We start from the raw sequence: 13,920 nt of genomic DNA on the forward strand, positions 1-13,920 counted from the left end.
GGCAACTTCAAGGCCATGAAAGCCTTCTACAAAGGAATTACTAGACTTGTGAATGTGTTTTGAGCATTTCAATGGACAAAGAACATAGACAGATGAGAAAAAGGTTATAGGCATAGATCATTACAGTCAATTCCTTGACGAGAAAAAAGGTTATAGGCATAGGTATATACTTATGGATTTATGCTACATGTCTTATATGTATTTAAGTGAAATACTTCATGCTTTAAAGTGTATTCACGTGCCTTATGTATGTCTTTCTTAAATGTATATGCACTTCATAAATTGTGAATATTTATGTGTCTACTATGTCTTCAATATGTTTGCTCCATTGTATGCTTTATACGTGTACATGTATACTTGTATTGTATGTGATTGCTCCATGCTTGTCACATTTTCGGCATGACTGTGTCGCACACACCTTCCTAATGTGTGCTTAATGTTTTGAATATGCTTCGCATCATGATTGATATGTTTTCAATGTGTTATTCCATGTGCATTTTATATACCTTTCTCCAATGCTTCATATCTTAAACATAGTTACTTCAGGACTGATGTGTTTTCAGAATGTTGACCTCATGTGCATTCTCTAACTGTAGATATCATGTATGCTTTACACGCAACTGCTTCATATCTAGCGTATGCTTGTTCTACATAAGTGTCTCTCTCATAACCACATACACTCACATATATGCCTCGTGACTTAAGAGAATTTATGTGCATATTTCATACTTTATGTGCTTCATAACTTATGTGAACTCATGCTTTTGCACTATATGATTCATGTGTTATATGCATTTCACTTGTATGTCACATGTATTAATTACATTCACTTATATTACACATATGCTTCACATCTTGTGTATGACTCATGTGTATTTTGTGTATACTTCATGTATGTTTCATATCTTTATACATACATATGTATACATTGTGTTTTATTGGGAGATGACTCAGTGTGAGGAAATTGTCAATTGCTTGAGGACAAGCAATTTCGGAAAGGGTGGATTGTGATGTCCCCTCCTTGATCGTTATATATATCCGAAATGAACGAATTATTATTATTAATTAATAATTAATTACCAAAATATAATTATTTATTTATTAAATATTATTATTTAATTAATATTAATTATTAATAATATTCTTGAAATATTTAAATTAATAATATATATTACATAGATTATAAACAAAGTTTATTTCTGAAGAGTCGGCAAATTACTAATTAGCGATTACATAGTCATCCGATATATACATACGACTTGCTTAAAAGTATTAACTAGAATTAAAGTCTCCATACTATGGATTAAGGGAACGGTCATCATGAAATTATGCTGAAACAAATACAAAGAAAGATTATTAAGTATGAAAAGGTACGATTTATATAGTTATTGAATAGTCATAACTGAATTGTTGTGTATTGAAACTATAAACTCTTTCTTTGAAAGGTTACATGCAAGATATTTAGGGGGCTTTAGAAAACAAAGACTGAGAGGAGAAAAGTCGTGAAAAACTCTATACCAATAGAATAATAATGGCAACAAAGTATGAGGAGATTAAAATATAGTATCAGCAATAAAGGTAATAGACAGACTAGTATTTTCTGAACATATACAAGTATCATCAGATCATTGTTCAAAAAATACTAGTCTGTCTATTATCTTTATTAATCTGTCAAAAAATATCATTAATCTGTCAATAAACTACAGAAAATTAATGATATAAATCTGAGGGCATGTATTAATAATAAGGAAAAAGACTCGGGAATTCATCTTTGAAGATTAATGCATTTTGGGATAAGTATGTTTAATATATGAAGCCCCATGCTGTCTTTATGCAGAATAATAATAATAATACTAACATAGACTAAAATATATATTATGGTAATACATAATTTCATGACAGTGGCAAACCAAATCTGTCATGCGTCAGTTTTGTCTGCCATTACTAGCTACTAAATATATTAATAACCAATATTTTAACCAATGATAGTATTAATAATTTATAGAATAGGTAATTAGCAAGTACATAAATTATTGGTAATGTTATTCATTTATATATATATATACATATTCCAATCAGAATAAGGAATAATATAAGGGTTATAAATATAGATATTGTTATGATAATAGATATTACTATAATGATTATAATTAATATAATATCTGTTAGGACTACTCTATAGTAAAACATAGAGTATATATATATATATAGCAATAGGAATTTGAATAAACAAATAAATATGAGACTATAAATCAGATTGAATTATCAATTCAATACCGGGAAAAAGATTATGTTATCACTGGTTTGATTCATGTTAAGATAGATTTGTCTCCTAAACAACTTAGTTTAAGTCATAAGTATATTGAATTAGCTTAATTTTGGTTAAAACAAGCCTAGACCTAGTAGGGAACATTATAGAGGGCAAAGTCAAAACTAGTGAAAAGATTTAAGACAAGGCTTCTAGGGTATTGAGCAACAATATTGTTATAACGGTCCCAATAAAAGACATTTCACAGAGCAACCTTTTAGGGGCGGTTATATCATCCTAGTTTATCTTTTTGTCAGCAATTAAAAGGTCTAAAAGATAGTCCATAGCCTTATAATGAGTATAAAGATAATGATTTAAGAGTGTTGAGAGAAAAGAAGACTAAAGAAAACTCTTGGTTAAGTCAACAAGATCCTAGATCATTAATTAAATCAAGGATAACGCAACCACTTGATAGCATAGGACAATCAATTTGTGATCAGTTTTGGAGGAAAAGGTGTAGCTTTTAGTTTGAGGCCTGAAATGGGGATTTTGGAAGATGATGCAGCAGTTTGTCATCAATTTAGGAGCCCACATGGATAATGCATGGGTCAAGGAGAGGTTTGGGTCCACGAACTCTCAGTTTGCAGCTATTATAGGCCTTTTTCTATCTCATTCTTCACCAAATTCGACCCAGGATGAATCAATCATGCAAGGTAAAGATAGAAGCAAGAAAGGACAATCAGTTGGAGCTCAGTCCCAAGAGGCACAAACAGTTCTTCATCAACTTCTCTTCAGTTACTCTCAAGGCTTCTATTATATTATTTCCTAGTTCTTTTCTTTCTCTTAGCTAGTATTGTAGCTTTTCCAAGCTCTTCCAGGATGAAGCACATTGTAACTCAGATTTTAGAAGCATTTTCAGATTTGTATCAACAATCCTTCCAGTTTCAATAAAAGAACAACAATTTTCCTTCTTAATACTTCATGACATAGAGAGTTTTGTTTTGTAGAGTAGCAATAGAATGTAAATGATGTTTGCAGCATAGCAAACTGTAAGATAAGTTTTGTTTTGGAAAATAAAAATAAACATGTTTGAATTTGTTATTGCTTGCTTAGATTATGGTCAAGGGAGTACTTGTTGCAGATTAGGCTCTCTCTCACAATTAGATTTGTATCATAGTCAATATGAGAAATGTTCTTTTAAAGGGTTTTCAGTCTGTTAGACAAAACAGATGTGTGTAGGACATCTTTTATAGAGAGAAGGGAAAGAATATTATAATGTAATAAATTATCACATAATGATTTAATCTATCAATCTCGATTTTTATTGTAGTTCATTTATATTCAAAGCAACAAAATAAAGTAATGAAATGCATACCAATATTAAAGACCCCAAATCTATAAAATTACTTTTAAAAGTTCATCATAGAAGGGTATAAACAAAAAATACATAGAACAAAGCATGGTGGTCACACAAAGTGATCATGAAAACAATCTAAAACATCAAGCACATGTACATACTATGTTTCATGTCAACCTCACCAAACACATCAACTTCAATGATAACAACTTCCTTGTAATTATTACCATCCATGGAAAATCCTAGTAGTTGATTGTCAATCATAACAATTTGACAAAAAAGTACTTAAAATAAAATAAATTAAATACAAAAATGCATGCAAAAGACAAAATTCCACACCCTAGGTTTATAATATAAGGAAAAAGAAAAGGGAAAAAGGAAAAACCTAAGTTGGTGATGCAGCTCACTAATCCTCAGTTGTCAATGGCCTGTGAGAAGTGTTAATACCAACATGACAAATGGGCCCACCCATGAATCCAATGTCTGTGCCATGAATGGCTGAAACATAAATATGAGTCAATCTATAAGAAATTAAAACAAATCAAAATATTTGTTCTCAAGAAAAATAAAACACAGTATGAAAACTTAAAGAATAAGTGAAAAATATCCTTTGAAGGGGTCAAATCTAAAACTTATTATCTACAAATTTATACTAATTTTATCAAAACATTGAATTACATCCTAGATCTAACATGTAATGCTCACTATTATCATCGCAATTGTATAGAGAGTAAACCACGTCAAAAGCAACAAAGATAATAATACTAAGGATGAATAAACCAAGGCTGACAACTTCAAAGGTAGATGACTATTTTATATTATTATTATCGTAATATAATCAACTGTCTATATATAAACATTCTACAATTCCTATTTGTTTAGATGTTCAAATAGGGAAAACAATCCATTAATTATTTGAGTAAAGATAACCTATAGTAAGATCTGTGATTCCTATTCATTCTAGTAGGGTAAATAGTCCATTAGTTTTTATAGTAAAGATAATCTATAAGAAGATCTTTGATTCCTATTCATTTTGGTCGGGCAAACAATCCAATTTATTTTTATATAACAAAATATTTTCTTAGTGTTTCTTGTCAAAGTTACGGGCCTTTATCTCCGAGTACCATTTCCAAGCCACTTCAAACTCCCCAAGGTTTGTCAATTCCTCAATACATTTTTTTTTACCCTTAACCTCGATACCTTGTTTAAGTTATGCTTAACAACTCTTCCTTGAGTGCCCTTCCTTTGTAAAACTTCCCTCATTTAATAGTTTTTTATTGGGATGTCGTCATCCTTAATCCCTATTAATCTAAAGTCTTGCATACCTTAAGAGGGAAGAGTTAATCCTCAACCCTAATCCTCAATTCCCTAATTTAAATATTGACTACATAACAACTCGCCGTAATGACCCAGAATGCCACGTGCATGCCAAATAAGCTACTAACCGCTTATAATCCACTTAGAGCCAAAAAAAAAGGCCTAAACCCATCTTTTTGCTCCCATAAGATAGGAAGGGGTCTTAATTGCACCTTGCTACTTGTAATCCACTTAGAGTCAGAAAGAGAGCCTAACCTCACTTTTTTACTCCCATGAGCTGGGAACAGGGCCTAACCCCGCCTTGCTGCTCATAAGCCACTGAGAACCAAGAATAAGGTCCAACCCCACCCTTTTGCTCCCATGAGCCGGGAAGGGGGCCTAACCTCACCTTGCTGCTCATATGTGTGTCATAAATTTTCTCCAATATGCTTCAAACATTTGCTCAATATGTCCCATAGATCTGCTCCAATATGCTTCAAAACAAATTTGAAATACTCTTCATATTTCTCTACTCTATGACTGCTCTAGATCTGCTCTAATATATGCTTAAGGACCTGCTCTCGAAGTCCCTTTGGATTTCATCATAAACCCTCTTTTACATCTGCTCTTAACTCTTGCTATAAATAGGAAAGATATTCGTTAGTTGCTTTAACTACTGTTTGTCCCTCGGGCTGCTAGGAACGAGACTCTATTACCAATTGTAATGTCCCCAATTTGAGATTAACCAATTAATTTATATTGCACTCTGGCTGTATGGCGTGAACCTTATTTACTGAGATCAGATTTCTCTACTTTCTTGATTGATTTATTCTTATTCTGGTCAAATGCCTTACCTTGCTTCGATTGCCACTATGTTTACTACACCACCACTTATGAATCAATCCGCCTTAAAAGCACAAACTAGCATTATAGGATTCCATATTTGTCATAACAATTATTTCCAGAACTATAGTATTTTCTGCTAATCTTATTGTGTGACGAACTCAGTCTATTCTGCTCCTTTTATCATTACAGATTTTCCAGTTGATTTATTTATATTTTAATTTAATTATTATTATATCCTATTTCAGAAAATGATTTTTTTTTTACAGGCTACTCACTGTTGCCTCACTATTGTCATGAAGAAAGAGACAACAGCTTACAGGCTACTTACTGTTGCCTTACTATATCTTAATTGAAGTTAACAATTGCTGACAAACATTCATGTCTTTGAATCTGTAAATCTCAATATTGGAAATTTTCCTCTCATATTAAAGTTATAGTTTGGACTTCTGACAATGATTATATTTGAAGTATGTTATTAGACTCTCTTTGAATTTTTCTTATTTCTTTCAATGAGTCATGTTTTTTCATTCTGGGTTCTACTGAAGTGATATAATGTTGACTCCATGTATTTGTTTACTGAATCTACAGATTCTTATTCTTGTAATTATGAGATTCACAATTGTTCATGACGATTTGGAGATTAAACTTTGAGACAGTCATGGATGTGAGGTTAGGGCTGTTCTCAATAGGCTTGGTCTATTATTCTTTCTCTTACGAAGGCATTCAATGTACATAGGAAGAGGATTACTATATTTCTGGCTAGCAAATGCAATGCAAAGGGCACCAAATTCTTTCTAAAGATTCCTTTCAAATTCATTATTGATTATTAGATGTCAAAAAGAGTTTGAACTGTCAGAGAAAAGAATCCAAGATGGCCGCTTGTTTGGGTTGAGTTCTCTTCTCTTGACGTAAAAATGTATTTTATAATTAGTTGGCACATTTATAGTTTGCATGACCATGGTGGCCATATTTTATTTAAATTTTTTTTCTCAGAATTGTCATTCATTATGTTATTTCAGCTCAGTCAAACAAACTTCTTGGTGAAACATTTAAGAATGTATTTTCTTTTCTTGGTCGTTTGTCCCTACTGTGGTATCAAATAAATTTTTCCTCTAAGCAGGTAACTGTATATTTTGCTCTCAATTGATTGTATATTTATAGTGTGATAATTACGACACTCTTTCCTCGACAACCTGGAGTTAAGGGACTCCAGAGTCCAGACCCATAGAAAAGTGGTTGGCAAAGGTATTAGACCACACCTTGATACAGTTAGGAGTTATACCATGACTGGTAAACGAGTCAGTTTAACACAGCTGAGTGCTTATTGCCTAGCCAATGAAGAATTGTCATGACCATTTTTTCACATAATTTATATGATTTAAAGAAAATATACTGTAGTGAGCTAAAATTTACCTTGTAGAATCTTGTACAGAAATCTGCCATCAAACCTTATATCCTTTTGGCTTCGTACATAAGGAGAAGATTCTCTTCCACATTTTTTTCACTCAAAAGACAGGTTATGAATTTGAGCTATTTCTTTTTTCCTTTTACACTCTCAAATAAGACAAGAAAATAGCAGGTGATGACATGAAAATAAAATATTTACAACTCCCAGCTCCCTATCATTTCCTGTCCTGCCAATAATTTACATGATTAAAATTGAAAACATCAACCACCTTTGACCCCAGAGTTAAAGAATCAATGTGTGTGCAGGTGCAAAGAAAATCAAGGTGTAAGACGGACACTGTTATACAAATAATATAAGATATGTCTGAACTATGAAAACCACTTTCAATTGAACTAGAAAGACTGGTAAGATGTACTCATTGGATGAAGTCTCTGGTTTGATACCTGGTGGGAATGTCCCAAAGCATTGAACTCCTAAAATCTCTAGGACTGTGGAAAAGTCTTAAATAAAACTAAATTGCTGCTGTCTACACAGATGACAACCCAAACAGAAATCATAAAAGCTATGTGGTGGTTCAGGCTTGGGTTCAGTGATTGGCTGATTGTTTTCTCCTGTGAAAAGAACAGAATTAAGAACACAGTTGATACTATCAAATATCTTTCACTACTTGAAGATTATTAGTCCCTGCCTTTAGGTGGAGGCTAATGTTTTCACTCTGACCATTTCAATTAATTCAACTCTGCACAAAATGGTTATCCTATAGTTTTAAGCAATTTTCCTAGTAAAGTGCTTTTTAGGATTTTTATTTCTGTTTTGTGATTGGCTACTTAGCTTTTACCCAATGTTTTCCCCTTTTTCCCGTTTAACAAAAATCTTCGGTGAAGGCAATAATTTCATGATTTATTTTCCTGTGGTCACTTGTCCCCTGCATGTAGCGCTATGCTTCTGTGGCATTCTGCAGAGAAGTAAACGTGTCGGCTTCATCGATTCTTGTCTCCTTTGCAACCTATTAACAAGATTGATTTCCTTCCTTTCTTAGACAAATCTATCTGCGGGAGTCTTTTTCCTGCCCTTATAATTTCTTCCGGTTTTGGAAACAAACACTTTTGGACGTATAGATTATCCTACAACATTTTGATCCTGACTTCATGACTTCATGAGGTATACAGTTTTATTCCTGGTAGAATCTGAGTAGATGGAATGCATGAAATTTATTTGTTAACTAGTTAAGATATCATGTAGAGTTTTGAATAAACAGCTTACATTGAAATATTTAATATATCATTTCCCAGATTTGAGCTCAGCCGTAGATGATTTTATTTTATTTCCATCAAGTGATTTGTGATTTATTTGAATACTATAAATGTTTTGCTTGCTTTGGGCATCATTCAATTGAAAAAGTTCCTGACGTTACGAAACTTTGCAGATTAGAAAGATTTGCTTCTGCAGGTTAGAAAGCCAAGCCGTTAATGCCTTAATTTTGTTAATTTTATAGGTTTGTAAATGCAGAAGCTCAAAGAACACAATGAAACTGATCCAGCAAAGGCAAATGCCATACTGAGCATAGTCAACTGAAATTACACAATTCCCTCAAATTTGATACCTTATCAGTTATGTCTGTTTCCTCCAAATAAAACTCTGACAACCTTATTAGATTTTTAGAACACACATTCATATTCTGCCATGAATTTTGGACTCTCAAACATGGAATCTGGTTCTGAAAGTAATCAAATTTAGCGAATCTCTTGTTTACGCAGCCACAACACAGTATTTAAAAACTGAGTTGACTCAATTTTCTCTTCTTCAAATCAGTGTACTAGTTTTGTCATTAATATGTACAACATAGTTAATTGGTAAACAATGCTCAAAAATAATTCTGTGAATAAAATGTACAGCATAGGAATTACTTCTATAATAAAATGTACAGCATAGTAACACATTTACTAAATTTTATTTAAAACTTCAATTTGCTATCTGGGTGCCATGTAAATGGAATGCTACTATGCATTGAACTTATGGTTTTGTCTCATTCTATAGATTTACATTCAAACAAGTTTTAAATGTGAATCTTAAGTTTGGGATACTTGTAAAAGTTCATACTATTTAGGGCTATATCCAATATCAGCATTGCTGTTACCTCCCAGCCCACTTGAAAATTGATGGCATATTATGCCAAATAAGTTACATCCAGTGCAAAGTTTGCTTCTCCCCTCCAGCATTCGCAACAACACTTGCAATTACCTGATGTAGCTTGCAACTGTAACTGTCACCCCAGCATTGTTACAAATCTCAAATTTATTGCGATGGCAGGGACTCCTATGCAGCTCTTGTTATACAAGGTTTTAATGCGATTTTGAAATAGTTTTCAATGATGGAAAGTAGAAAGTGATTAGGGTTACATTTCCTGGATATTATAGCCCTACATCTATCCAAGAATGTGTAGAGGCGCTTTTGTGCCCTAGCCTCATGAATTCAATCAAGCAGAATGCCAAGATAGCCAAAATTAATGCAAAGAATTAAATCATGCCATTTTGAGCGATCTATTATTAAATTTCATAGGGTGTTTATCACTGCACAATTTTACTAGGCAGGGTAAACGATACATTACTCTGTTGCTTCATCTGCTCGCGTGAACTGATGCCATTAACCCTACAATTCTATGGTGGTTGGGTGAGTGATAACCTGGGAAATGTATTTCATTGGTCTGCTCCCGGTAGGGCGACGACAATTCCCTACTGTCTATAGGGGGAAATTGGTCACTATCTGAGGGGGGATTTCTGAAAAAGGTTGAACCGTACGACTGATTCTGAATCCCCCCAAACCTTAGCTTTTCTATCCCCCTGCGTCAAACCGAAGTAAACTCTACAAAGAATTACCTGGAAGAGGGTATTTGATCTCATTTGGTTGCTATTTTCCAATCCTCCGTTTTGCCTCTTCATCTTTTACCAGCCAGAATGTGAAAAACGAAAAAACAAATAATAGATAAACATCATGAACAGATGGACCAGGGAGTTTTCAGAGTTAAATATTGTTCATAAACGTAATTAACGCATCTTGGTGTAACAAATCAAAACAATAAATGATCTATGACAGTAAATAAATTATGTATTAGCTTACAAATTTTGAATTCGTTCGAATCTCGATATGGCTGAAGAATTCAGAGAGGAGAAAACTGAGGATTTACTTTCAACGCCTGCCCACTACTCCGCTGGATCGGCCTGTGAGAGAAAAGAAGCCTGTAAAAACCTTTGATCCTTCCACCATTAGGGATAGCTCCAGAGAATTCATCATTGAACAGGGCAAAGGCACACAGCTTAAGAACACTCCAAATGTGGCATATAAACTATCCAAGCTCACCAGAGGTGTTGAAATGACTTCTTTATGGAAGGCGCGGAAAGGCTTATCATTTTAAGAGGAATGTTTTGCAGTTTTCAGGGTTTGTTTGGGGTGAAGAAGAGGAGAATATACTCAAGGGAAAATTGAAATTGAAGGACAAGCTAAGAAGATGAAGGAAGATGATTTGTGGAGGGTATGTGATGTAATTGAACGAGAGTTTCATTACCGTTGTATGTTTGATTTGAATTTTCTTTACCGTTGTATGTAGGTTAGTTTCAAACATTTTTTCAATACCGCTGTAGGTTGGTTAGAACATTCTCTCAATGCTAGGAATTTCAGTACATATTTAAACAAATTAGTAGCTTTTAGGTATTAATTTTTTTCATATTTTAATTAATTACGACACTCTTTCCTCGACAACCTGGAGTTAAGGGACTCCAGAGTCCAGACCCATAGAAAAGTGGTTGGCAAAGGTATTATACCATGACTGGTAAAGGTATTAGACCACACCCTGATACAGTTAGGAGTTATACCATGACTGGTAAACGAGTCAGTTTAACACAGCCGAGTGCTTATTGCCTAGCCAATGAAGAATTGTCATGACCATTTTTTCACATAATTTATATGATTTAAAGAAAATATACTGTAGTGAGCTAAAATTTACCTTGTAGAATCTTGTACAGAAATCTGCCATCAAACCTTGTATCCTTTTGGCTTCGTACACATAAGGAGAAGATTCTCTTCCACATTTTTTTCACTCAAAAGACAGGTTATGAATTTGAGCTATTTCTTTTTTCCTTTTACACTCTCAAATAAGACAAGAAAATAGCAGGTGATATGACATGAAAATAAAATATTTACAACTCCCAGCTCCCTATCATTTCCTGTCCTGCCAGTAATTTACATGATTAAAATTGAAAACATCAACCACCTTTGACCCCAGACTTAAAGAATCAATGTGTGTGCAGGTGCAAAGAAAATCAAGGTGTACTCAAAGAAAATAATATAAGATATGTCTGAACTATGAAGACCACTTTCAATTGAACTAGAAAGACTGGTAAGATGTACTCATTGGATGAAGTCTCTGGTTTGATACCTGGTGGGAATGTCCCAAAGCATTGAACTCCTAAAATCTCTAGGACTGTGGAAAAGTCTTTAATAAACCTAAATTGCTGTTGTCTACACAGATGACAACCCGAACAGAAATCATAAAAGCTATGTGGTGGTTCAGGCTTGGGTTCAGTGATTGGCTGATTGTTTTCTCCTGTGAAAAGAACAGAATTAAGAACACAGTTGATACTATCAAATATCTTTCACTACTTGAAGATTATTAGTCCCTGCCTTTAGGCGGAGACTAATGTTTTCACTCTGACCATTTCAATTAATTCAGCTCTGCACAAAATGGTTATCCTATAGTTTTAAGCAATTTTCCTATTAAAGTGCTTTTTAGGATAATTATTTCTGTTTTGTGATTGGCTACTTAGCTTTTACCCAATGTTTTCCCCTTTTTTCCATTTAACAAAAATCTTCGGTGAAGGCAATAATTTCATGATTTATTTTCCCGTGGCCACTTGTCCCCTGCATGTAGCGCTATGCTTCTGTGGCATTCTGCAGAGAAGTAAACGTGTCGGCTTCATCGATTCTTGTCTCCTTTGCAACCTATTAACAAAATTGATTTCCTTCCTTTCTTAGACAAATCTATCTGCGGGAGTCTTTTTCCTGCCCTTATAATTTCTGCCGGTTTTGGAAACAAACACTTTTGGACGTATAGATTATCCTACAACATTTTGATCCTGACTTCATGACTTCATGAGGTATACAGTTTTATTCCTGGTAGAATCTGAGTAGATCGAATGCATGAAATTTATTTGTTAACTAGTTAAGATATCATGAAGAGTTTTGAATAAACAGCTTACATTGAAATATTTAATATATCATTTCCCAGATTTGAGCTCAGCCGTAGATGATTTTATTTCATTTCCATCAAGTGATTTGTGATTTATTTGAATACTATAAATGTTTTGCTTGCTTTGGGCATCATTCAATTGAAAAAGTTCCTGACGTTACGAAACTTTGCAGATTAGAAAGATTTGCTTCTGCAGGTTAGAAAGCCAAGCCGTTAATGCCTTAATTTTGTTAATTTTATAGGTTTGTAAATGCAGAAGCTCAAAGAACACAATGAAACTGATCCAGCAAAGGCAAATGCCATACTGAGCATAGTCAATTGAAATTACACAATTCCCTCAAATTTGATACCTTATCAGTTATGTCTGTTTCCTCCAAGAACATTGACTCTAATAAAACTCTGACAACCTTATTAGATTTTTAGAACACATATTCATATTCTGCCATGAATTTTGGACTCTCAAACATGGAATCTGGTTCTGAAAGTAATCAAATTTAGCGAATCTATTGTTTACGCAGCCACAACACAGTATTTAAAAACTGAGTTGACTCAATTTTCTCTTCTTCAAATCAGTGTACTAGTTTTGTCATTAATATGTACAGCATAGTTAATTGGTAAACAATGCTCAAAAATAATTCTGTGAATAAAATGTACAGCATAGGAATTACTTCTATAATAAAATGTACAGCATAGTAACACATTTACTAAATTTTATTTAAAACTTCAATTTGCTATCTGGGTGCCATGTAAATGGAATGCTACTATGCATTGAACTTATGGTTTTGTCTCATTCTATAGATTTACATTCAAACAAGTTTTAAATGTGAATCTTAAGTTTGGGATACTTGTAAAAGTTCATACTATTTAGGGCTATATCCAATATCAGCATTGCTGTTACCTCCCAGCCCACATGAAAATTAATGGCATATTATGCCAAATAAGTTACATCCAGTGCAAAGTTTGCTTCTCCCCTCCAGCATTCGCAAAAACACTTGCAATTGCCTGATGTAGCTTGCAACTGTAACTGTCACCCCAGCATTGTTACAAATCTCAAATTTATTGCGATGGCAGGGACTCCTATGCAGCTCTTGTTATACAAGGTTTTAATGCGATTTTGAAATAGTTTTCAATGGTGGAAAGTAGAAAGTGATTAGGGTTACATTTGCTGGATATTATTGCCCTACATCTATCCAAGAATGTGTAGAGGCGCTTTTGTGCCCTAGCCTCATGAATTCAATCAAGCAGAATGCCAAGATAGCCAAAATTAATGCAAAGAATTAAATCATGCCATTTTGAGCGATCTATTATTAAATTTCATAGGGTGTTTATCACTGCACAATTTTACTAGGCAGGGTAAACGATACATTACTCTGTTGCTTCATCTGCTCGCATGAACTGATGCCATTAACCCTACAATTCTATGGTGGTTGGGTGAGTGATAACCTGGGAAATGTATTTCATTGGTCTGCTCCCGGTAGGGCGACGACAATGCCCTACTGTCTATAGGGGGAAATTGGTCACTA

General features: G+C 33.7%; 1 long non-coding RNA gene across 4 annotated transcripts in view; it reads right to left on the reverse strand.

Annotated features, from left to right (window-relative positions):
- Positions 1 to 10,648, reverse strand: part of LOC131071832 (uncharacterized) — a 77,230-nt gene extending 66,582 nt beyond the window's left edge. For all 4 annotated transcript variants that reach the window (XR_009112599.2, XR_009372355.1, XR_009372356.1 and 1 more), the window contains exons 1-2: positions 10,273 to 10,648; positions 3,991 to 4,103 (exon numbers count right to left, since the gene is read on the reverse strand). This is a non-coding gene — a long non-coding RNA (uncharacterized LOC131071832). The remainder of the gene's footprint in view (positions 1 to 3,990; positions 4,104 to 10,272) is intronic.
- Positions 10,649 to 13,920: the final 3,272 nt, after the last annotated feature.

Source organism: Cryptomeria japonica, chromosome 1, assembly GCF_030272615.1.
Source record: "Cryptomeria japonica chromosome 1, Sugi_1.0, whole genome shotgun sequence".
Taxonomy (NCBI): domain Eukaryota; kingdom Viridiplantae; phylum Streptophyta; class Pinopsida; order Cupressales; family Cupressaceae; genus Cryptomeria; species Cryptomeria japonica.